Source organism: Sus scrofa, chromosome 1, assembly GCF_000003025.6.
Source record: "Sus scrofa isolate TJ Tabasco breed Duroc chromosome 1, Sscrofa11.1, whole genome shotgun sequence".
In the NCBI taxonomy this organism is placed as follows: Eukaryota; Metazoa; Chordata; class Mammalia; order Artiodactyla; family Suidae; genus Sus; species Sus scrofa.
Window position 1 is genome coordinate 11,186,845 of NC_010443.5, and position 25,545 is coordinate 11,212,389.

Consider the following 25,545-nt stretch of genomic DNA (forward strand, 5'->3'; position numbering starts at 1 on the left):
AATGGGCCTAAGAACATTTATCTAACCCACTTTGCGAAGTTATGGTGACGATAAACGTGTAGACACCCTCCTAATGCTTTATAAACTGTAAAATAATATATAAGTAGAACTCATTACTGCAGTTCAGTTTTCTTTGGCTTTGCCTTGGGCTGACTCAATTAAACAGAAATTTACACAACAGCATTTGAGTAAAGAGATAAAGGGCTGAGAATAAAAGTGCAACAACAGTGAGCCCCAATAGGTAAATACGTATTTGACCCAATCGCAAGTAAATTCTTCCGTGCTTATTAATAACAAAATTAGAGGTTATCATTGTCTAAAATTGGCTGTATTGTGAAAGGAAGGATATCCTATCTAACAAGAGTTTATATCTTTCATCACACCTCTGTGTTGCCCTTCTCAACGAGGGGTAGTAGAGAGGGAGGATGAGGCGTAAGAGCATTAGGCTTATAACTGTCATTGTAATCCTGTAATCATCTACACGGGCAAAGAATCTGAAGAGGAATGAGTGCATGCGTCCATGCATAACTGAATCACTTTGTCATACAGGAGAAATAATTGCAACAATGTATATCAACTGTGCTTCAATAAAGCTTTAAAAAATGAAAAAAAAAAAAAAAGTCAATGGTAGAACTTGACTTGAAAGCCCAAAGGGCAGGCACAGTTCCAGGTCATGTCACCTGATCTCGCCTTGCATTATTAGGGAAAGTAGAGGCTGAAGAAATCTAAGGACAAGCCTCCAAAGATGAGGGAACATTTTTGTAGCTAAAAAAAAACAGCAAATAGGATTGTGCCAATAAATCTGTAGGGGAAACATATCAAAGAGACTCTGTTTAAGAATGAATATGGGGAGTTCCTACAGTGGCTCAGCGGTAACGAACCCAACTAGTATCCATGAGGATACAGGTTCGATCCCTCGCCTTGCTCAGGGGTTAAGGATGTGGTGTTGCCATGCGCTGTGGTGTAGGTTGCAGACGTGGTTCAGATCCTGTGTGGTTGTGGCTGTGCTGTGGCATAAGCTGGCAGCTGTAGCTCCAATTGGACCTCTAGCCTGGGAACTTTCAAATGCTGCTGATGTGGCCATAAAGAAAAAAAAAAAAAAAAAAAAAAAAAGAAGGAATATGGGGGAGTTCCCCTCACGTCTCAGTGGAAATGAATCTGGCTAGTGTCCACGAGGACGCAGGTTCAATCCCCGGCCTTGCTCAGTAGGTTGGGGATCCGGCGTAGCCGTGGGCTGTGGTGTGGGTCATAGATGTGGCTGGGGTCTGGCATTGCTGTGGCTGTGGTGTAGGCCGGCACCTGTAGCTCCGATTCGACCCCTAGCTTGGGAGCTTCCATGTGCTGTGGGGACAGCCCTAAAAAGACAAAAAAAAAAAATTTAAAAAAGAAGTAATATATTTAGTTAGTAAGAGTAGTCTGAGATACAGCCATTAAAAAAGAATGAAATATTGCCATTTGCAGCAACATGGATGGACCTAGAGATTATTGCACTAAATAAAGTCTGACAAAGGAAGACAAATATTTTATGATATCACTTATATGTGAAATCTAAAAAATAATGCAAATGAATCTATATACAAAATGGAAACAGACCCACAGACATAGAAAACAAACTTAATTACTGAAGGGGAAAGGGAGGGTGGGAAGGATAAATGAGGAGAATGGGATTAACAGATACAAACCACTATGCAGAGAATAGATACGCAACAAGGATTTACTCTATAGCACAGGGAACTATATTCAATATCTTGTAATAACCTATAATGGAAAATAACCATTTTGCTATACACCTTAAATGAACATAATATTGTAAATCAGCTATACCTCAATTTTAAAAAGGGGCGGGTAGGATTTCCAGTTGTGGTTCAGAAGGTTAAGGACTTGATATTGTCTCGGTTGAGGATGGGTAGGTTTGATCCCTGGCCTTGCTCAGTGGGTTGAGGATCTGGCATTGCTACAAGCTGCGAGCATAGGGCGCAGATGTGGCTTGGAACTGGCATTGCTGTGGCTGTGGTGTGGGCTGGCAACTGCAGCTCCAGTTCAGCCCCCAGCCCAGAAACATCCATATTCCACAGGTGCAGCCATTTAAAAAAAAAAAAAAAAAAAAGAGTCTGAGCTATACTCCAGTTTGCAAGTACTCCTTTGTATTTCCTCACTGTGCAGGATGGTGACGTGACAGAAGAGTTGAGATCTTTCTGAATTCTGAATGACATAGTCGCAGTTTTAAGGTAATGAATATGAGGATGAGTAATCAAAAATTTTATATATTATGCCCACGTGTTTCAAAAATCTTGTCTCTTGTGTATTTACTCAGTACTCGGTGATGAATAAATTAAACACAAAGCATATAAATCAACAGAAACCATGAGTTTACACACACTCTAAGCTTCCTTGTCCATGCAGTGAAATAACTGAACCCAAACAGATTCTCTCGGCCATAAGGCATAAGCGGAGAGTCTTCACAAGACAAGCAAAGCCTTCTTTTTACATCACTTTGGTACACAAACATATTTTGCATTTTTGAGACAGTGGACTTCTGATCTTCATTTTATAACTATCTTTCTTGGGCTCTTGACCAAGCACAGAAGTACTGACCTTTTTAGTTTTCAACAGAATGTCCTTTTTTATTTAGCTTATTGTTAAATATATTCATCATTTGAATGGGAAGTGCTACAGCGCATTGTATGACATATGTAATATATATAAATCCATGTGGAAGGTGGGTGTATGTGAATGTGGCTGTGTCTAGTACTCATAATTCATTTTTAGGATCTGAAATTTTAAGTCAATCTTACTCTAGAAATAAGGATGGTGGAATCTGGTGGTTTTGACATCTCAGTGTGGGCAATCAAGTCTTCTGATTTCAGGATGGAACCAAAAAGGGCAGTCAGTATGTCTAGAAAAAAAAAAAAAAAAGAATGGACTTCATCCCCAAATTACCATATTTAATTTATTTGATGATAAATCTCAATTTGAGAAGTAGGTCACATGAGGAATATGACTGCTGTGGTTGATCCTTTGATAAAACTTCCTCTGCCACTTATTAGTCTGAACTAACACCTAGGTCTACTCTCACACATGCCTAGGTAACCTTGAGTTCATGGCCGTGACTTGCCTAGGGGATGTCTACATTACTTTTGCACCTCCAATAGCCAGAAATAGCTCTTCATCTTTTCCTGAATCAAAGGTCACACACTCTTTTATGGCTGCCTACCAAAGTCCAGGTTTCAGCCTGAAATGACTTTTGCTCTCAGCTGATTTGCAGACTATAGGTAGATGAAAGGTCAGAGATGAGCTCGTTAAGTCTTTCCAAGTTCATATGAATTCCCCTCACTTTTCTGGGGTTCTCTTTGATAATTTAGCTCTTATGTGCCCCACAGGAAGTGACTTCCAGAATCCTATTATAGTATTTTTACAACATCAAAAAGTTTTTATATACAAGTATAATTTCTATCAAGGGAGAAAAAGCTATCAAGTTTCTTGGAAATTTTATTGAGAGTTCTAGTTATTGTGGTCATAATTTTCAGATACAATAATCTTTATTAACAGGGTTTTTTGTTATATTTACCTTAGTAGTAATAAAAATATATTTTAAACTTTGGATTTCAGTAAGTGAGCCCACTTCTCTGAGCTGAGAAATTCATCTAACCAAGTAGGTGTTTAGCTGGGTCCTGTAATTGTCATTTACTATCAGGCTTATTACCCCACAAAGTGAATGCTCACCTCAGGGCGGGTCTTACTGTGTCTGTGGGGACAGAACTGGGGAGGGGACATAAACCTTGTACAGCTAAACAAAAAGCCATGGCATCCTCCAACACTTTCAGGAACCTCCTTCAGACACAAACTGCAGAGTACTGAACAAATACAATGAAATACCATTTTAAATACGTGGACCTAAGATATAACAACGTTTGGAGGAATCATTCCATTGGCTGTCAAAAGAATGGCTGCATCCAATTTCTAAAGCTTCAAACGAAGATGAGTCTATACAGCACTAAAGGAAAGGTCTCTGGTTATTATCTGGACAACTTTGGCAGTAGAGATTATCAAGCCTGATGATCAGAACCCCAGCCTGGAATGACATTTGGTGGTCCACATGTCTTAAATTAGCCAAAATCATTGGCTAGGCTCTACTTGACAGAGGGCTTTGTCAAGTCAACCTCCAAGAAGAATGATAAATGGCAGCAAAATGCAGCAGCAAATCTTTAATCTCTGACCCTAATTTCAATCATCATAAAAGTGGGCTAATGCCTACCTTGCAGGGTTATTAAGAGGAATATTTTCACAGTATTTTGGCTTGCAGTTAGAACTCATTGAATATTTGCCAAATAAGTGAGCTCACCATGCTAGCTCAAAGGACATTTTTGAAACTCCTAATGGAAGCCTAAATATATTGGTTTAGGTAGGCCCGTATGTTAATTCTTTGACACAAACTGGTTTATTCAAATTATGTAGCCCATTAAATTGACTAGGCATGCCCTGGGTATCATAGTCCAGCTAAGAAAATTTGAAGTTGCAGAGAAGAGAAATTCACTGTAAGGAGCCCTTCAACTGGGGTAGGTAAAGAGATACAATATGGAGAGAAAACTTTTTTCTTTTTCTTTTTTTACCTTTTATTTTTTTTCTACTGTACAGCATGGTGACCCAGTTACACATACATGTATACATTCTTTTTTCTTACATTATCATGTTCCATCATAAGTGACCAAACATAGCTGCCAGTGCTACTCAGCAGGATCTCATTGCTAATCCATTCCGAAGGCAGGAGTCTGCATCTATTAACCCCAAGCTCCCAGTCCATCCCACTCCCTGCCCCTCCCCCTTGGCCACCACAGGTCTATTCTCCAAGTCCATGTTTCTTTCCTGTGGAAAGGTTCATTTGTGCCATATATTAGATTCCAGATATAAATGATATCATATGGTATTTGTCTTTCTCTTTCTGACTTACTTCACTCAGTAAGAGAGTCTCTAGTTCCATCCATGTTGCTGCAAATGGCATTATTTTGTTCTTTTTTGTGGCTGAGTAGTATTCCATTGTGTATATATAATCCACATCTTCCTAATCCAACCATCTGTCAATGGAAATTTGGGTTGTTTCATGCCCTGGCTATTGTGAATAGTGCTGCAATGAATAGGTACATGTGTCTTTTTTAAGTAGAGTTTTGTCCGGATATATGCCCAAGAGTGGGGTTGCTGGGTCATATGGTACTTCTATGTATAGATTTCTGAGGAACCTCCATACTGTTCTCCATAGTGGTTGTACCAGCTTACATTCCCACCAACAGTGCAGGAGGGCTCCCTTTTTTCCACACTCCCTGCAGCATTAAAACTTGAAAGCCTGAACCCAAATGTCTTCCTAATAATCTGGTCTAGATTATGGACTGCAAAAGAAAAATCTCTTGATAAGGCCTTGGTGACGAACATTACAATCCTAGGGAAAGAGCAGATCTTGCACACAACTATCAACAGTGTGGGTTTCGTTCTATCATGTGGGAAAAACCTACTAGACAATATTTCCTCCTTTTCAGAGAGTTCACACCTAGGCTGCCTTCTTTAGACTATATTAAAAATTATTTTTAAATAATAATAATAATAATTTAAAAATTATTTTATTTTTGTAGATCCTAGGTTAGATTTAAATACCAAGTTTACCATTCATGATTTAGAATAAGAAAAAAAAAAGTCTTTGCTCATAGTCCTTTTCACTGGATTAACAAGTAGATGATGCCTAGAGAGGAGGCTTGTGCTCATTGATTATTTACTATGAAGCATTCACGTCACATGGCAGCTATAGTTTTACGCTGTCCACGTAAATCTAATATTTTGTATTACTTGTCATAAAATATTAGGCCAATTTTTTTACCTATGTGAAGTTATTCATCTTCTATGTTTTCTCAGTGCTTTGGGATGGGGTGGGGCAGTGTCTTTAACTCAAGTTTAAACTTGTTGGTGTGGAGTTCCCGTCATAGCTCAGTGGTAACGAATCTGACTAGTATCCATGAGGATGCCGGTTCCATCCCTGGCCTCTCTCAGTGGATTAAGCATCCAGCACTGGCGTGAGCTGTGGTGTAGGTTGCAGACACAGCTCAGATCTGGTATTGCTGTGGCTGTGGTGTAGACCGGCAGCTGTAGCTCCAGTTGGACCCCTACCTAGCTTGAGAACCTCCCTATGCTGCTGGTGCAGCCCTACAAAGATGAAAACAAACAAAAAAACCTCATTGGTGTATGTACCTTAGATAAAAGTTGGTGGTGGCCCAGCAAACTACCCACGAGGAGAGGTAATCACATTATAGTCCTTTCCATCTGAACCATTCAACTTGGCATGTGCTTTGTTTCATATTTGTACTTGTTTGGTGAATGGGAGAGAGGAAACTCTAGTAACCTGTCACCGGAGATTCCAGATGTCTCCCTGTCTTATCTTTACTTGTGGGTACCATACCCACCTGAGCAATGAAAACCACCGCATTTTGGAGACAGTGGTACCCGAAGTGAGTACCAAGAAGTCTCGCATAACCATAAACCACCCTTAGCACACCTTGGCTTTTGCATAGCATCTGGAGACAGGAGCACGAGGGGGACAACAGAGCTAATGAGTGTCAACGTCAATGGCGACAAGATAAATGAAAAACCTCATTCTCCCAACAGTGTGGTCTTAGCGCAGTTGAGCTATATTTTATTCTCCAGAATTTAAAGTTTTGTTTTAAATTCTGCACATCACAGCCATACTAAATATCCCCTTAGACAAGACGCAGAGCTGCTGAGTAAGACCCCTGCAAATCAGCAATGCTTTTTCATAAGACCAGCATCCATAATTTATATCTGCATACAATTAGCCTGTTTACATTTATACATTTCTGCTTCCTTTTATGTGAAATATTCCACAGGATACTTGGTAATGCATTCAGATAACCTTTTTAAAATAAAGACTCCGGGACCAAACAGTTTATAAAATCCAATACCTAATAAATACTTTATATGAATAAAAAAGTGTTTCCTTAATCAGAACGGTATATTTGTATTTGAGCTAGCTTTTCTTGCCTCCCAGGCCAATGGCCTGGCACCATATGGATCTTTACTTTTTAAATGTATTCAGGAAAAAAAAAATCCTACTGCTCTTCTTGATGGTTTCATTTGCACACAAATATCACATCCTTTCTCTTATCCATCATTAGATTATTCTAAGGATAATTTTGATGACCTTGGCCATGTCAACCCCTGTACTAATGTGAAGAGAGGAACATTCAGACAGTTCTCCAAAAATGCAGTACTCATGGTATTAAAATTCTCAATTCCCTCAATACGTTTAGCCCAATAAGTGGGTTTCACGTATGGAAAGTCTATGTGGTAGAGAGGGAATTTTATAAATTCCTGTAAGTTCAGCAGTTTACCTGCAATGGTCTGGACGACTATTGATTTGGTCATGTTGGGACCCAGAGGGTAGGCTAATAAGGAAGCCTTTCAGCAATCACTGCAAGGAAATCATCCTTTCCTCCCTTTCCACTCGGAAACCAGGATGGCACGACCTGAGACAGAAGGACCCCCGCAGCAGCAGAGGCTAGGATAGGCAGTGGCTCCCATGCCGGAGTGAAACCCAACCAAAGAAGAGTCTGCCCCCTGAGATGAGCTTGGCAGTGTTGAATTTCACCTGAGCCCTGGGATCAGAGAAGATTCAAGGAATCCCTTTATCATTTTTTTTTTAATTGGCTGCACCTGCAGCATATGGAAGTTCCCAGGCGAGGGGTAGAATCAGAGCTGCAGCTGCCAGCCTACACCACAGCCACAGCAACAATGTGGGATCTGAGCTCTGTCTGTCACCTACACTGCAGCTCACAGCAAAGCCAGAACCTTAACCTACTGATTGAGGCCCTGGATCGAACCTGCATCCTCACAGACACTATGTCAGATCCTTAACCCACTGAACCACAATGGGAACTCCCGCACTATCCTTTTGTATTCTAGAAAACAGCTTACTACACAGAAGCACCCTTCTCCATGGAACTTAGGGAAGACTGATGGATGCCTGTTTACCTATGAAGAGGCCAGGCACAGACACTCAAAATTCTTTCTTTACTTAATGATTAGCTGAACTGCTAATTATTCTAAACAAAATACTTATTGACCAAACTTTGGGTAAATGTCTCTCCTTTCCCCAGGTACCTGAACTTTAGCCCAATCTCAGCTGGATCCAGCAGACAACCCATTGTCAAAACAGGCTGGCCTCAGGGTAAAACATTCTCTGATTTTCTCTCTGGCCATGCCACCTTTTCATCCATCCTATTTACACACACTCAGTTCTTTCTAGCTTTGTCTACTCATTTCTATAAAACAGCAGCAACAACAACAACCCTTTTATTAGGTCACATTAGGTCACACAAGTTCCCAGCATTTATCCTATTGCAATAGTCCTTTTCCTCCTCTTGCAATAACTCTTTTGAATAAAGGCTCTTCTCACTAAATCCAGATTTATGTTTTTCTTTAATAGGCTCCCACCTGAATAATAAACTAGGAGGAGAAATATGGTTTGGGGGGAGGGAGGAGAGAACATTGGACTGCAAATTAACACATCAACGTATTTAGAGCTTTTTTTTTTTTTTTTTTTTTTTTGGTCTTTTTGCCATTTCTTGGGCCGCTCCCGTGGCACATGGAGGTTCCAGGCTAGGGGTTGAATCGGAGCTGTAGCTGCCAGCCCATGCCAGAGCCACAGCAACACGGGATCCAAGCTGCATCTGCGACCTACACCACAGCTCGCGGCAATGCCGGATCCTTAACCCACTGAGCAAGGGCAGGGATCGAACCCGAAATCTCATGGTTCCTAGTCAGATTCAGTTAACCACTGCACCAGGACGGGAACTCCTTTAGAGCTTCTTTATAGGTGGATGAGAATTCTCTGAACCAAGACTTGGTGCTAACTTCTTGATGGACTGGTTGTTGGTCCTTGCTTTCTCATATGCCAGCGGTAGTGTCCAGGGCCCTTCCCCTGCAGGTGAGCCCTTTCTGGTCCATGAGCCATTCTAGAACCGAGCAGGAGGCAGGCAGATTGAGACCCACAGCCCCTCCAGGTGGATGAAATTAGCTGTGCATCAGGAATTAGGCTCAACACCACGGAGCGGACGTAGGGCTGACCTTGCATTTCCTCTTGGTGTCCACGTGTTTCCTCCTCTAAATGGTGGCCTGCCCCTAGATGGTGTCATATTGAGCCAGATCAAAATATGGGCTCCAAGAGTTCCTGTTGTGGCTCAGCAGAAACGAATCCGACTAATAACCAAGAGGTTGCTGGTTTGATCCCTGGCATGGCTCAGTGGGTTAAGGATCTGGCATTGCCTTGAGCTGTAGTGCAGCTCACAGACATGGCTTGGATCCTGCTTTGCTGTGGCTCTGGTGTAGGCCAGCAGCTGTAGCTCCAATTCGACCCCTAGCCTGGGAACATCCATATGCCATGTATGTGGCCCTAAAAAGCTCCAGGATGGCTGTCTTGTTATGACATCAGCCTCCATCTTGTAGCATCCTTCCTGACTCTGGCCCTGAAATCACATCACCACCACCTGCTTACTTCCGAGCATCTTTGACAGACACACTCCCACTGTAACCACTAGTTTACACCACTGGTTTCCATTCCTGTTGAAATCACACCTGAGCTCCCTAACTGCCTTTGGAAAATCCACTCAGCTCCAGAACCAGGTAAGTTTCCCCAGGCCCTTGTCCCTTCCTGATTCTGGCTTCCTCAGCCACCCTTAAATCATAGTGCAGTATAATTTAAGAACTTCCAGAATAATTACACAGACTGGACACCTCTTACTAACATCATTTTTTGATGTCAGGTCTGTTTATCAGCTAGAAGCTTTAACATTTCCCAGTCATTTACATCACGATGAAAAAATCAATTCTTATAGAGATATTGCATAAAAACCCTAGTTGACCGCATCTATTGACAAAACTGAGGTGAGAAGAGGGAATTCTCTTATCGTTAGAGTATATAAGTGAATTCTGAGAACTTGATATCATGAAAGTATACATTTAGAAATTAAAGAAGTCATTGCAAGCCTTAACCAGAAATATCTCCTAGTATCTTTATTATTTAACTAATTTACTTATCATTTCATTTATTTATTCATTCATTTAAGTAAATACTCTTAAGGTCTCTGTAGACGCCAGGCATTGTGCTGATACTTGGAACGCAACAGTGAACAGGGTCGACCAGATACCTGTCCTCACTGAGTTTGGGCAAGTGAGCATTTAAAGTGGGTTTAAAGGAGTTCCCTAGTGGCCTAACAGTTAAAGATTCAGTACTGTCACTACGGTGGTTCAGGTCACTCCTATAGTGTGGGTTCAATCCCTGGCCTGGGAACTTCGACATGTCATAAGTGCAGCCCCAAAAATAGATTAATTAAAAAAAATAAAGTGGGTTTTAAATGTAAATCAACATACAGAAATTTGATATGCACATAGATTGCAGGGTGAGTCATGCCTGTCTATGTGCAGAATAACAGTTACTAAGAAAATGGGAGAGAACATATAATTAGTCAGCAGGCTTCCAGCTTGAGATCTTAAGCCTTTTTCCTCGTCACTGTTCCACCATCAATGAGTTTCCTCCTCAGACTGAAATCTGGAACTCTCTTCTTTTTAATGTGAGGAAAGGGGACTTGATGCCAACACTCACTATGAGAAATACGAATGAGTGGGCATGCATGACATGGCAGTGAAGAAACACAAGCATTTTTTTACACACCACGCTGGTTTCAGTGTATAATACATGTCAGCAGGAAGGTACTTTACATTCCTTGACGTGTATTGGAGAGTTTTCCTTCTGGATGTTGGGGATCTCGTTCTAAGAATGTCAATGAGGTATAAAATTCTGCATACATAAATAGAGTTACCATTGATTACATCTTCCATTGGGAAGAACGAGTTACAAGGAGATGATTTCATTTATTTTTCAGAATGAAAAATTGAGTACATAAGAGAATCAAAAAGGGTCTGCTGAGATACCCTGAAAACAAGGCCACTTTCATCATTGTTTGTTTGTTGTTTGTTTGTTTGTTTATACAGACTCTGTCCTCGTAAGGATTTAAGGCAGCTGCTTCTCATTTTCAAGGCTTTCAACACACACATACTTTATTTGGTTTGTGATCGGTAATTAAAATTATTATATTCCAGACCACAGCATATGATTGTGGAGCCATTTTTAGTTCTGCTTTTGGAATTCATCAGAACTTAGATTATGTGCGTATGCAATTCTTGATTCATACACACAGCAACTGTACAAAAAAAAGAAAGAAAGAAAGAAAGAAAGCCACTGCACGAGCAGAAATAAAAAATCTACAGAGATTAGAGGACCCTAAAACAGAGAAGAGATTATTTTCAGGAGAACTAGGAACAAAATTTACTTGAAACTCTAAAATACTCCTCCAAACCTGAACCCATCCAAAAGTACCAGATGTGATGTTAGGATAAATATTGATACATCCTTATATTGTCAGGATGTGCCTGTGGCAATGATGCATAGAATGCTGGATTCAAAAGATGTCTAGACCACTCTGCTAGACACAACAAATATAAAAGTTTGCACACTATTTTAGGAGCTGTACAGAACCCTCAAATCCTTCCACGGCTCAGAGAGGAAGAGAAAGGACCTTGTGTCACTTCTGAACAGACAAGGAGCTAAAAAGAAAACTGATTTGATTAACATCTCCCACCACTTTCAGATATTTCTGAATCTGGCCCTAATTCTCCCCATGGAAGGGAATATAGTTCCATAACAGGAAAGCAAGAATTTTAAAGTAGTTAAGAATCCGAAAATGCTCCCAGATATAGATAGATAGATATCCTCCTGTTATATAAAACATACTTATTATTGTCATAGCAATCTAATTACAAGGTAAAATTATTTTGTTCATAATTTGCTTTCTGTTTCAGGTCTGTTTCTCTCCATCAGTAGGTAAGTTCCTTGTGAGCAGAGAAATTTCCTTCTATTTACTGCCATGCCTAGAAGATACTCTGGCATAAAGCACACTTTTTAATAAATATTTATGGCTTGAACATGTAAATATATTGGAGTGACATTGTTTCTGATTAGATGGGTGATAGATGATATCCTATTTAGAGTTTTTGCTTTAAGATATACATATATATTTCTTCGTGTTCATTTTTTCTAATGTGCATGTTTTTTTAAAAAAACAAAACCCTTAAAAAGAAATTCAGATCACTTAGAATCCCAGATATTATTCAGTTCTAATTTCATCTTGGCATATTTAAAGGAATAGACAACTAGCCACACCCTCCATTTTGACCAGAAAATAGGAATATTACAAGCAAACATAACAAAAACCTCTATCCATGAATAAATTTTAAATGTTATTTGCTATTTTTTTTTCACTGTCCCTTTTCTTTCATGGGTCTTTGATGGATGGATATGGAATACATGCAGAAGAGGGCAGAATAATCAGAGAGCTGGAGGACCAGTCAAGAAGCAGCAAATTTGACCCTTTTTTACTCTGTTTTTGTAACATAAATATACACTCGGCCCTATTAGAGAACACATCTTTTTAAATATTGTAAGTTTAGAGGGAAGCTCACAAGAACATACACAAAAATGTTAATGGCACTTATTTCTAAGAAATATGGATGTTTCTTCCTTCTTTCCCCCTCAATGCTCTTCAGTATTTTCAAGTTTTCTATAGTTTAAAAATACTACTTTTTCATAGAAAAAACTACAAACATTGAAAAATTATTTGAATTTTAGTTCTGAAATAGGACGTTAATTTGAAAACTCTAGAAAAAAAAAAACTTTTATACACTCCCAGAGAATTAATGAAAAGAAGTACTTAAAATGCCACAATTCAGATTTGTTAAGAAATGCTACGTAGAGAGTTCAATTGATCAACAAAGGAGAAAAACAAAGTGGAATTTAAAATTTTAATTGAAGGTTAACATGCCTTCACATCTCACAGCAATAGAGGACTTCAAGATATTCAAAGAGCATTGAGAGGAGTTGCTGGAAATCTTGATGGATTTCTGCCTACTGTGAAGTGAATTTTATATTTATCTTGGAGACTTCTGTGTTTAAAATGCTTGCTGCATGGGTTAAGGATTCAGTGTTGTCACTGTTGTGGCTAGGGTCGCTGCTGTGGCGTGGGTTCAATCCCTGGCCCAGGAACGTCTACACGCCCATGACGTGGGCACAGCCAAACAAATAAATACATAAAATGCTTGCTGCTGAAGCTGGGGAGGTTAAAGGAAATTTGTTTCTACCAGATGTTACAGAACAGTAAGATCTAAATATGATAATACATTACCAAAATCAAAGGGGATGCAAATAGAGGGGTAGCGTCTTCACTGAGTTTATGCTTCAAACCAGCTGGATCAGGAATTGCATCTGGGACACCAAACACAGTGTGGTGAACACTGGGGTGGCAACTGTTTATTTCTGGATCTTACAGAATGAATCAAAGATAGTTAATTTAAGGGCTCTAGGAAGAGTAAAGCTGTTGATACTAACTAACCTAATAATATGCAAATATTACGACCCCACCTCTGCTTAATTTGTCTCCCTCCCTAGGGTGCCAGGAGAGTTCTATTAACCTTGAGTATGTGGTGAGGCCTTGCTGGATTCTTGCTTCTGCCCTAAGAAGATGCATGGTGCCCAGAAGTCAGACGGCACAACTGGCACCCAACCAGCCGTGACCAAGGGAAGAGAAGCAGTGCTTTTGCCATAAAGAGTTTTCAGACTCCAAACCTCCCCAGAGTTGCTGTGGAGTCCAGCCGGTCATCCTGAGAAAGAAGAGGCCTTTATCCTCTTTCTGATGTTTTCTTCTTGTGCAGGTAAAGCTACTATCTTAAGGCTCCTGGCCAACCCATGCCCACCCCATTCCTTGTCTCCAAGGGAAAGAGGGAGAGAAAAGCAAGAGGTAAGAAGAATTCAGGGCAACAGGGGAAGAGCAGGTCTCCTAAACATCCATCAGAAGCATTTCCCCCCATTTCTCATTCTATGTTATGGACCTTGACCAAGAAAAATTTTTAAAGATTTATTTCATATGCACAAAAGATGAATTTTTATTGAAACAAATTCTGGGATGACCAGTGCCAGAATTTTCTCCATCCCAGTACATAATTTATTTTATGCATAATATCAGTTGAATCGCCTCCTTTGCCCCAGATCATATGCCTTATTCCTTTTATTGCCCCCATATCTAATCCTTAGACTCCATGTTAACGGCCAGATTCTGAAGGCGAATGGAAATTTGTGAATATGTAAGATTTAGAGGAATCTGTTGGTGCTTATTCCGTAAATCAACAGACACTATGCCTATGTAGCCTCTGTGCTTCTCAGCATGCCATTATTTCTGTAGTGCAGAGATTAAGCCCAAAACGGCCAAAGCCATTTTCAGTAATTAGATTTCGAAATAGTTGATACTGAAATAGTTAATGTTGAAATAGATGATATTTCACAATAAAATAGAAGCCGTTTTGATATTTCATTTAACCTATTAAATAAATGAGAGAACTGGGAAAGATGTTACAACCAGGTTAGTGGAGAAGTTGAAGAAGCACAAATTTATCTAAAGGAATGTTGAGATGAATTTACAAGTGGATACCAAACTGTTTTTACCAATAGAAAGGGGGTATGACAATTGAACCTCCACTGGACAGAATTAATTTTATGCCTGAAGACAAATTTTTTATCTCGTTGCTCTCCGTTATCTACAGTCAAGAGTTGTAAAATAACTCAAAGCCAATTAAAGGCTAAAAATTAGTTAATGCATAAAAGCATGCTCTAAACAATGCATAATTTTCCACTGGAGATACCCAGTGGAATTGGGTATTTTGTATATTTCAAATTTCCTTACAATACAGAAGATTATGAAAAATAAATAAAAATAAAGGAAGGAAGGAAAGATAGAAAGAAGAGAGAAAAAAGGGAAATAAAGAATTAAAAATAAAGACCCCATCTGAAATCCACTACACAGGTAAAACCACTGAAACATCTTGATGTATTTTTTTCCAGAAATACATCTCAACAGAGTTGTATAGCATCATACTATGTCCTGTTCTATGGGTGCCTTTTAATGAAAAAAACTATATAAATACAATGAACATCTTTTTGTGTCCCATGGTCTTATACAACACGATTTTAATGTAACACAGCTGTATGCAATTTGCTTAACTAATCCACTGTTATTGGATATTTTAAGTTTCCTTACTGTAAATAACTGCACAAGAAAAACCCCTTAACAAATATCTTTATACACATCTCTGATACCCTCCTTAGGAATTCCTAGAAGGGGTGTTTCTGGGTCACAAGCAAGGTACCCTGGAATACATTTTGACAGATGTTGCTAAATTGCTCCACAGACATGCTGTACCAATTCTAAAATCATGCCAGCTGTGTGTAATTATGCCCATTTCTCCACACCCTAGCCGACACAGAGCATTATCATTCTTCATAAGCTTTGCCAATCTGATGGGCTCAAACTGGTGTGTCTTTGTTGTTTTAAATCTGCATTTTTAAAACTATCGAGGTTGAATTTTTGTATCGGCTAAAATAAACATTTTATAAAACTTCATGGGAATGTGGATGAAAAGGATAAAAGATAAAATTCTTTCTTTTCTCTTTTGGTCTCTAGTTTGGAAGAGCTGAGAACCTTTGACAACTAAATGAGCAGAGAGTCTCATTTTCAAAAGAAAGGCCTAGACCTCAAGTGTGACACTTGTATCCCATATAAATTTGATTTTAAGAAACGTTTAAGAAAAAAGTCATACTCAAAGCACATCTATGAAAATAATTCCTAAGTCGTGGAAGTGAAAAGTAGCCTCAGCATTTAATGGGGAGCTGGGGGGATTTGGTTAATAATGAAGCCTTAGCACTTCTTATTGAATTCTGATTTAGTGAGATAAAAAGCATCTGTGCTGAATTATACATAAAGGGAACAGTTTGTAGATTACTCTTGCCTGTGTCTACTTGAGGGTACTGTATAATTTAGGCCTTAATATATTTGGAGCCTCTTTTCTTTTATTGTTCAGAAGCCAAATGAATACTTACCTCCCCAGTAGCATTTGGTTGATTTTATTTGTATGCGAAAACAGAAACATGGAGGATTAGTTTCCAGTTTTGTATGTAAAAAAAAGGACACATAACTGTTCCTCAGATCTGTCCCTGATATACTGCATAACGTTCAGCAAGATGAAGAAGAGAGCGATGAATATATATTATTTTATTGTCAATGAGAGAGGAAAATCTCTAGACTAGATCCAAAGGGAATATTGGCATGGATTGAAGGAAACAGTCTTTATTTCCATTACTTCTCTTGCCTCTTATTATAGTCTCCTTCCATTTGGCCAAGCCAAGGGTCAGGATGAGGGGCAAAAATCATGGGAAGTCCCAGCAGGTGCCTGGGTAATTGGCAGGAGATGAAGTGATGGAGGCGATGAGCACGGGAGAGACCACGTCAGCTCAAGACTCATTCTGCCACCGAGATTTCATTCAACTGATACCCACTGGTGACCTTGTGTGACTCATTTAACTAATCAGAGCCCCCGTTGTCTTCTTGGTAAAATTAAGTTTATAACTACCATTTAGAGAAGGCTGAGGTAATGGACATACACGTCTTTAGCAAATTGACATACGAATAAAACCCTAAATTATTATGAGACATCAGTTTGGCACCTCTATTATCAGTCAGGAATGGAGCAATTCCTCATTTAATTGTTGGAAACAAGCAATTTCTCTGTTCAAATAAAGGAAACTACAGGCTGAAATGTGTTCTTAATTTGAGAAGAAGAAGTGCTCTTACTTAAGAATTGACCAAATACGGGCTGTTAAACTGATGTAAGAAGATTATATGCTTGTTTCAAAGTCTTCTGTTAAAAATAAATTCCTGAAAAAAATTATGTCAATAGGCTTTTAATTGGAGGGGGCCGAAATCCCCCACACCATACTATTATCATTAATTTTATGTTAATAGGGTTTGTTAACTTCAGTTTCTACTATCACATGTGCTTTGTGGATTTTTGAGTTGAGGGATTAGCTCTGGCCTATGGCCCCTAATTGGATATTGTCTAATTATTAATATTCATTTTTTCCAGAGAGATTTGCTTCACAGAATTAAAAAAAGTTGATGAGTCGACAGTAGCTACTATTCCCTCCTGATTTATGAGCATAAAAGAATATATAAGTCAAACATGACCCTCATAAACAACTCCAGTATCATTATTATAAAAAGAAGTTCAAGGCTCTGATTCTAGGCCTTACTTTTCAGAATACTGAGTAAAACTGGAATCACTGACTCAGTAAATCCCATGGATTCTTTTGGCAAATGTGTAGCTTACCGTGGATTCAACTGTCTATCAATAGACCTATGTTAAAGTTTTCCTGTATTAAATTTTGAGTAGGAAGGGAGGGAGCTATGTTTTTCTTCCCTTGATGGAAGAGGCAATTCTACTGGAGAAAAATGATCTCTTCCTAACCGAAATATAAATGGGCAGTTCTTAGTGTTTTGAAGAAATACTCCCTCAAAAAAAAGGCCAGCTCTCTAAAAGTCCACAGTCTTTTGTCAGGACTGATTTTTAAAAAGAAGAAGGGAAAAAAAAATGGTAGTCTGGGAAGAAGCCTTCAGAGTTGACAAGGGCGAAAGAAATGAGAGGAAGAAAATCAACCTGGAGAAAATCAAAATAGTCACGTTGAATGATGGACAATATATTAGTGAGAACTTTAGCTGCAGAAAGGCAAACGTACATCTCTATACATCTCTATATCTCATTGTCCGTGATCCAATATAGTGAAAGAAATAGAAATAAAGATGACCTTTGTGATAGAAATATTGTGCCTGGTTTTTACTGTCACATGGTTTAAGTGAAGGTCTGTGCATTTCTGAGATCAGTCACTTAGAGGAAGAAGGAGATGGCCTCATAAATTCTAACCGATAAGATGAAAAGAAGGCAGGTCTTTATAACGTTTTGCGATTGGTTTTAAAATGATTTTTTTTTAATTTATTTATTTTGCTTTTTTAGGGCCACACCCGTGGCAAATGGAGGTTCCCAAGCTAGGAGTCAAATCAGAGCTGCAGCTGCTGCCACAGCCAGAGCAACACAGGATCCGAGCCTTGGCTGTTACCTACACCACAGCTCACAGCAACAACACATCTGTAACCCACTATGCGAGGCCAGGGATTGAACCTACAACCTCATGGTTCCTAGTCGGATTCATTTCTGCGGCACCACGATGGGAACTCCTACAGTGATTTTTAAATGACTTTCTAAAAAGCTAAAAATAATCTAGTAATGATGGGGAAAATCAATTTATGTGATATTCATAGAGAAAATATTGATGAGGCTTTCTACTAATACACAAGTTAAAAAATTACCTTTTTCAGGAGTTCCTGACTTGGCTCAGTGGAAACGAACCTGACTAGCATCCATGAGGATGCAGGGTTGATCCCTGGCCTTGCTCAGTGGGTTAAGGATACAGAGTTGCCACGAGCTGTGGTGTACATCACAGATGCGGCTCGAATCTGGCGTTGCTGTGGCTGTGGTGTAAGCCAGCAGCTACAGCTCTGATTTGACCCTTAGCCTGGGAACCTTCATATGCCATGGGTGCGGCCCTAAAAAGACAAAAAAAAAAAAAAAGATTACCTTTCTCCATGAATTGTTTCTATCTCTGTGCATCTTCATTTCTCTATAGAAAGACTAGCAGGCATCAAGTTCAAATACAGTTGCATTCATTCCTCAAATGTATACCAAGAATCCCCTGTGATCTGTGAGGGGCCAGGACCAAGAGACAACAAGCCCAGGATTTAGGGCCTGGGATGATGAATTTCTCATAACAGAGGGGCTGAAATTCCCTCAAAGATCTTAGAGTCATTAGAAGTCTTTTAAGAACACGCCTATCACCTGTGTAGGAGCCCACATCCAGATAGATTTAAGTATTTAAAGAGAAGGTAATAATGTGTCTCAGGGGACCCCAGACATGCACTTGTGTGTCTATGATCAGATTTTCCTAACATCTAGATTTGGAATCTGGACCCTATAAAAACTGAGTCATAAAAGTCTAAGAACAGAATAATCACATTTGTAAGAAATTTCCCCACTGAAAATCTAGATTTGATTTGCTATAGATGGAGCTGAATTTCTTTGTGAAGTTAGAAGAAACTCACCCCTTTCATCCTCAGGGATGCTTGGGGGTGGAAGATCATCCCAATATTCTAGCCTATGGCTCAGTTTCTGTGTGCTTCCCAGGCCCAACCCTGGTCACAGTTCAGGAGGAAGATGTGAATTTTCTTCCCATCCAATAAGGACACCTATCAATAGATTTATACTAACCCAAGGTTTGAACTCCCAGAAAACAGTTTCCTACTTCATGGCTCCATTTGGCCCAACAGTAGGTAAGAAGCAACTCTTACTGAAAGGTTCAACCTAGTGGACTATGAATAATGAATTTTAAATCACTGGAACTAGAAATTCTCATTAAGAATGAGAAGTCCATTGTGAAGTCCATTCTAGACTAACTGTGGCAAATGAGGTTCTGTAATCTCTGGGTAATATCCAATTTTTCAACGTAGACTGACCTTGCTGATGACTTTTTGGGGCCACTGTGTTCTCCACGAATATCAGTTCAAAACTAAAGAACCAAAATTTGACATGACTGTAGTGTTTTCTTGTTAAAATTAAACTTAAAAAAAAAAAGCTCATGAATCTAATATTAGAAGAAAATTTGGTATTATGTGTATTGTCTCTGGGATATGGTTTTGAAATTTTATATTGCAGTGTGACATTGTAAACATAAATACTAACTAATAAAGTATTTCTGTTTTAGGTTCTAAGGTTGCAGATTTAATCTTGTTGTCGTTGTTGTTTTAGCTTTTGGCCATGCCCATGGCATGCAGAAGTTCTCAGGGATGAAACCTGCACCACACCAGTGACCTGAGCCACAGTAGTGATAACGCCTCAGCCTCAACCTGCTAAGCCATCAGGGAACTCCGAAAATTTAATTTTTTAAAAGCCAAGTGGCCATTATGCCAGTAACTAATGCTGTTGATGAATAAGGTATTTCAATGCATGTAAGCTAAATTTGGCTATAAATGCTTTGAGAAAAGCAAAAAATCAAATATTTTAAAAATCATTTAATTTTTCAGAGAATTATTTTAAAATTCTTTCCATTTTCAGAGATATTAGATTATTACAGCCAGTGGATCTCCTTTGGTTTAACTTGTGTATGTTTACTCCTAACGCATCTACTCAACAAGCTGGTTTATTGATTTACATTTTTTTTTTTTTTGGCCTTTTTAGGGCCACACCTGCAGCATATAGAGGTTCCCAGGCTAGGGATCTAATTGGCGCTGTAGCCGCTGGCCTACACCACAGCCACAGCAACGCTGGATCTGAGTCGCATCTGTGACCTACACCACCCCTCACGGCAACGCCAGATCCTTAACCCTCTGACCAAGGCCAGGGATTGAACCTGCGTCCTCATGGATACTGGTCAGATTCATTTCCACTGAGCCATGATGGGAGCTCCTATAGTTACATTTTTAATCCATGGCTATGTTTAGATCACAAATTCTTATTGTTCATGATGAGATTATATAACTGTTTACAATCCTGTAGCAAAGATTGCCAGTATCACCCAGTCCATCCTCTAGAAGCTCTCCAGTTGCTTAGAAACAGCACTTCAAGACCTCCTTTGTCTACAAGGAGAAAGCTGGCACCTCCCGTGGCCTGGCTAGAAGGGTCCTGCACTGCTGCCTACTACCTACTGGGCACAATGCTATAAAGCAAAGTGGGATTCAGAGCAAGAACTCTGGAGACATTTTGCAATTTCCTCGCTGGAACAGTAGAGATTGTATAGAACCTCGTCTGGGAGTATTGTTTCAAGGATTAAATGAATTAATAGAATCAGAAGCTTTTGAGCAGTATCTGGCAAATAGAAAGTACTTTACAAGTATTCATTGCTATAATTATTTTCTAGTAGTAAAAGACCTGCAGCTGCAGGTTGTCTTTGCTTAGAAGCATCACAGGTAATTTTGAAGAGCATATGATCCATCAATCCCACTCCTGGGCATATATCCAAATAAAATTTTCATTCAAAAAGATACATGCACTTCTATGTTCATTTCAGCAATATTCTCAAGAGCCAAGACATGAAAACAACCTCAATGTCCATCAAAAGATGACTGGATTAAGAAGATTTGGTACATATATGCAATGGAATACTACTCAGCCATAAAAAAGAATGAAATGCCATTTGCAGCAACATGGATGGAACCAGAGATACTCATACTAAGTGAAGTAAGTCAGAAAGAGAAAGACAAATACCATGTGATATCACTTATATGTGGAATCTAAAATATGGCACAAACGAATCTATCTACAAAACAGAAACAGACTCATGGACATAGAGAACAAACTTACGGTTGCCAGGGGGGAGGAGGGAAAAAGAGAGACAGGTAGGAAGTTTTGGGTTGGTTGCAAGCTATTACATTTAGAGTGGGTAAGCAATGAGGTCTAGTGTATAGCAGGGAGCTATATCCAATTTCTTGGAAGAGAACATGATGGAAGATAAAATGAGAAAAATAATGTATATAAATCTATGACTAGGTTACTATGCTATACAGCAGAAACTGACAAAACACTGTAAATCAACTATACTTTAATAAAAATAAAATACAATTTGAAAAAAGTGAAGACCAAGGCTTTGTTGGTTCTAGAGCTGGGCTGTGTTGATTCAATGCCATTTTTTTCCCTTATAAGCTCTGTGGTCTTGGGGAAGTTACTTAACCTCTCTGTGCCTCAGTTTCCCCCTCTGTTAAATGACACTAACTACAATATCTACCTTACATAGATACTATGAGGATTAAATGAATTATTACATTTAAACAATACCCAAAACATATACTAAACTTGAGAAAAGATCGCTTATTACCACTACAAATATTAGCAACGATACTATCTTTATATCTAACTTTTAATAATGCTGCAGCTCTCATCCAAACGCTTCGTTTTCTAGGGCACCCTTCACTGACCACATCAGTGTTTCTGACCCACTAGGTCTCCTTCTCCTGGTTGTGATTCTACATTTCGGTCTTATGATACTTTGATAAACATCTCTCTCATGATGCTTCATTAAGGCAGGGAGTAAGGCCAGACTTTGCTCACTATTTTTTCCCAGATTCTTAGGGCCTGGCACACAGTCAGCCTTCAATAGGTCTTTGCTGAATAAATGAATAAATGGCATCGAAGGCTATAATTTCTGTGATCTGTCTTGCTAACTCGGACACAGATCTCGTAAGAGAAGTGGAGTGGTGCCAGCCAGGGCATGGGGGTGATGAAGTCTGAATTTGCCCTAGGCTTGAAAGTTACACTGGTCAGTATTTTCCTGACATGGTTTCTCTTGGTACACTACAGGTCCTGAACTAGCCCCAACTAATGGCTTTATGGTTTCTGTGCCAAGTTCAAAGCCCATGAGTCTTCTTACTAACATAGGACTCCTAGAGTCCACGGCCACCTCATTTCCTCTCACGCTACAGACTGAGGTCACTCTAGGATCCAGGATCCAGGATCCATCCACCCTTTCTCACGACACAGCCGTGTGAGCTGTCAGACCTCCTGAGGGCTGCCCTCTTCTTTAGATCCCACAGCAGCCAACAGAGGACCACCAACAGACTAGAAAATCCAGCTTAATTGAAATGGTGAACCCTGTCAGACTCAAATTACAGGGTTTAGGCAGAAATGCTAGCCCCTCTCAACCCAGCAAAGAAACCAAGGTTAAAAATTAAGCTGAAAGGCCTTTTTAAATAAAACCACAATAGAGAGGGAGAAGAAAATATTTATTGAAATATTGTTCAGCAGAGAAGCAAGGGGAACAGGCATCTCATTTTCCTGAGCATCAAAAGTGCAGTCGGCATAAAATCTTACAGTTAAATTACAGAATACCAACACTTTAAATCATGCATACATACATACAAACAAGATGTTTAAAAAATAAATGTAACCTTATTTCAGATCGTCAGTGCTTCCCTCCAGAATAAATTTAACAATTTAGTCCTTAAAACCCTGGCAGAGTTTCTATAAAAGTATAAGCAATTTCAGCCTCAATTGTCAGATACTAAATATATAAACTATATTTAAAATGTCTATATTTTAAACATTAAAGTGTTTCTTACTCTCACAAATCAAATCAATGTGAAATTATAGTTCAAAACAGGCTATTTTGAGCCCATCGGTCATGCTTGTGTTGTTGGGCCAGATTTAACATCTCTGATAGAACCATTTTATAAAAATAAGTTTAAAAAAAAAATCCAGAAAGCTTGAAATTATCTGCAACATTATGGTCAATTGGGCACACAAACTTGCTTTTGTCCAATTTTTCTGAGTTGTTTTATTTTTTGTCCCACAAACGTTTGCTCTCGTTTTACCCTAACACGTGATTTTTACCATCATCCATCGCTCTAAACTATGGGTAACGATCTATCTTAACATATGAGGAGAAGTAACCTGTTAGGAGAGCAGTATGATAAACAACAGCTAACAGTTCAAACCAACAACCCTTCTTAGCAGTAATTAATTGAAAGAGTTTAAACAGACACTGGCATGCAAAAGGAAATGAATTTTGGAGTATGTGTTAAAAACATAGATTATTGACTCAGGAGACCATAATGGCCCTTTCATTATCTTCAGGGGCTATTGTATGAAAACACTTTTGGAGAGTTTTCTTTAAATGAATATTATTGACCCGAGAGACCACAATAGTTCCAAAGAGGGCATTAGTATCCATCTTCAAGCAAGTATTTATATTATTTAAAACCCTTATTGGCATTTGTGCAAAAATCTCTTTCAACGGGAGAGCAGAAGCTGCATAAGAAAGTAGCCCCGTAACATCCATTTAGAAAAAAGTTCAACTTACTCTTCTTTTCCTCCTCCAAGCAATGCAATGATAGATGCTAATAGATTTATATCTCAAGAAATCAGATTGAATGCTTTGGCTTCTTTGAATTAAATCTTCTTTTAATGTAATCAAATGCCAAAAATAATGGAAAGTGGGCTTTTTTTTTTAATAAGAAAATTAAATTTATCCGCACACTAACTTGTTGAGTGGTTACATTTGGTCTTTGTGGTAGCAGATTACATCTGCCATTAATTTCTCAGGGCTCAAGCAAATCTAAGTTGTTTGAGCGCTAGCCCTGACAATCACTGCGTGGATGAAAGCATCCTTGCTTCCTGGCTCACCTGTTAGAAGTACACGCCCCTTAAGGAGCAGAGCAACTCAAGGATATACTGCAGGGCTTCTACTGTGTAGAGAATAAATGGGGACTGTGCATTCTCATGGTATCTGACAAGTCTGGAATGCTTGAAAAATAGAATGTGGAAGGTGAAGTGGTATCTCCTGCCATTCACAAGGATTTTGACCTAAAAATCTAGTGTGTGCTTACTGGACTGTAATCTCCTCAGATTTAGGGTGTGTGTCTTCATGAACTTGGATGCTGTGACTGAAAACATCAGAAATGAATTCTGGCTAAATTAAGGGAAAGGGGGGAAGTCAGTGGAAAAATAAGAAGGTTATGCACAGAAAGATTAAAAAAAAAAAAAAAAGCAGAAAGAGCAGGTCTGCTAATAGGCAGAAGCACTAGAAGTTTTCAGTGACAGGAAATTCTCAAAGACTGCCCCCTCTTTTTTTCTCAGCCACCAACACAGGAATGAAGCAAACTTGTTCTAATCAAAGTTCTCTTGGTGAAACGTTCCTCAAAGTTTATCATCTAGGACAGTGTTGAAAGAGCCAATTTAAGGACTACATCAGCACACTGGCACCTCCGGGGTAGCGAAAGGAAACCTGTGGAGAAAAATTCTCCGTGGAGTCCTTGGACATCTGGAGTGGAACAGGGATCCTTTCACTTGCCACCCAACCAAGGTTTCAAACAGTGGAGGGAAGTCAATGTCCCCAGAAGAAACCCATGGGCTCTTACACGGGGGAGGTTTGCCGGGTTGCCAGAAAGGTCCACACGTATTAGACACTCGATAAATATTTCCTGATTAAATGAAAGAATAAATGAGCAGGTGAGAGAATGAATGGTTATGAAGGTGACATGGAAAACCTTATTGCCTTCTATTTCCTGCAAATGTAAGTCAGATAATAGCCATCACAGTCCCAGCAGGCATCCAGTGATGTCTTGCTGTTGGTGCTGAGGCATTCCAATGGTATTCAGTCAAGCAATTTTATGCCAAGCAACCTTATCTTCTAACTTACTTACATTATGAAATTGGAGGAAATGGACAGAATAGAATATGATTCCTGGATATGTTAAAAATGAAACAGATTTATAATAATAATATATTTAAAAGACTATAACTTTTCTTTAAAATGTTAATACCATCGCTCACAACGTTAGGAATTATGTTTTTCCATCACATTCAAATAAAGTGAGCTAATATTCTTTCTTTCTTTTTTTAATAATGATGGTAAAATGAGAACTGGCATTTATTGGTAATGGTATTATTAAAATTATACTTACGAAGAAGCACGTCTTTTAAAATCTTTATATTTCCTTACTGCTGAAATGCCTT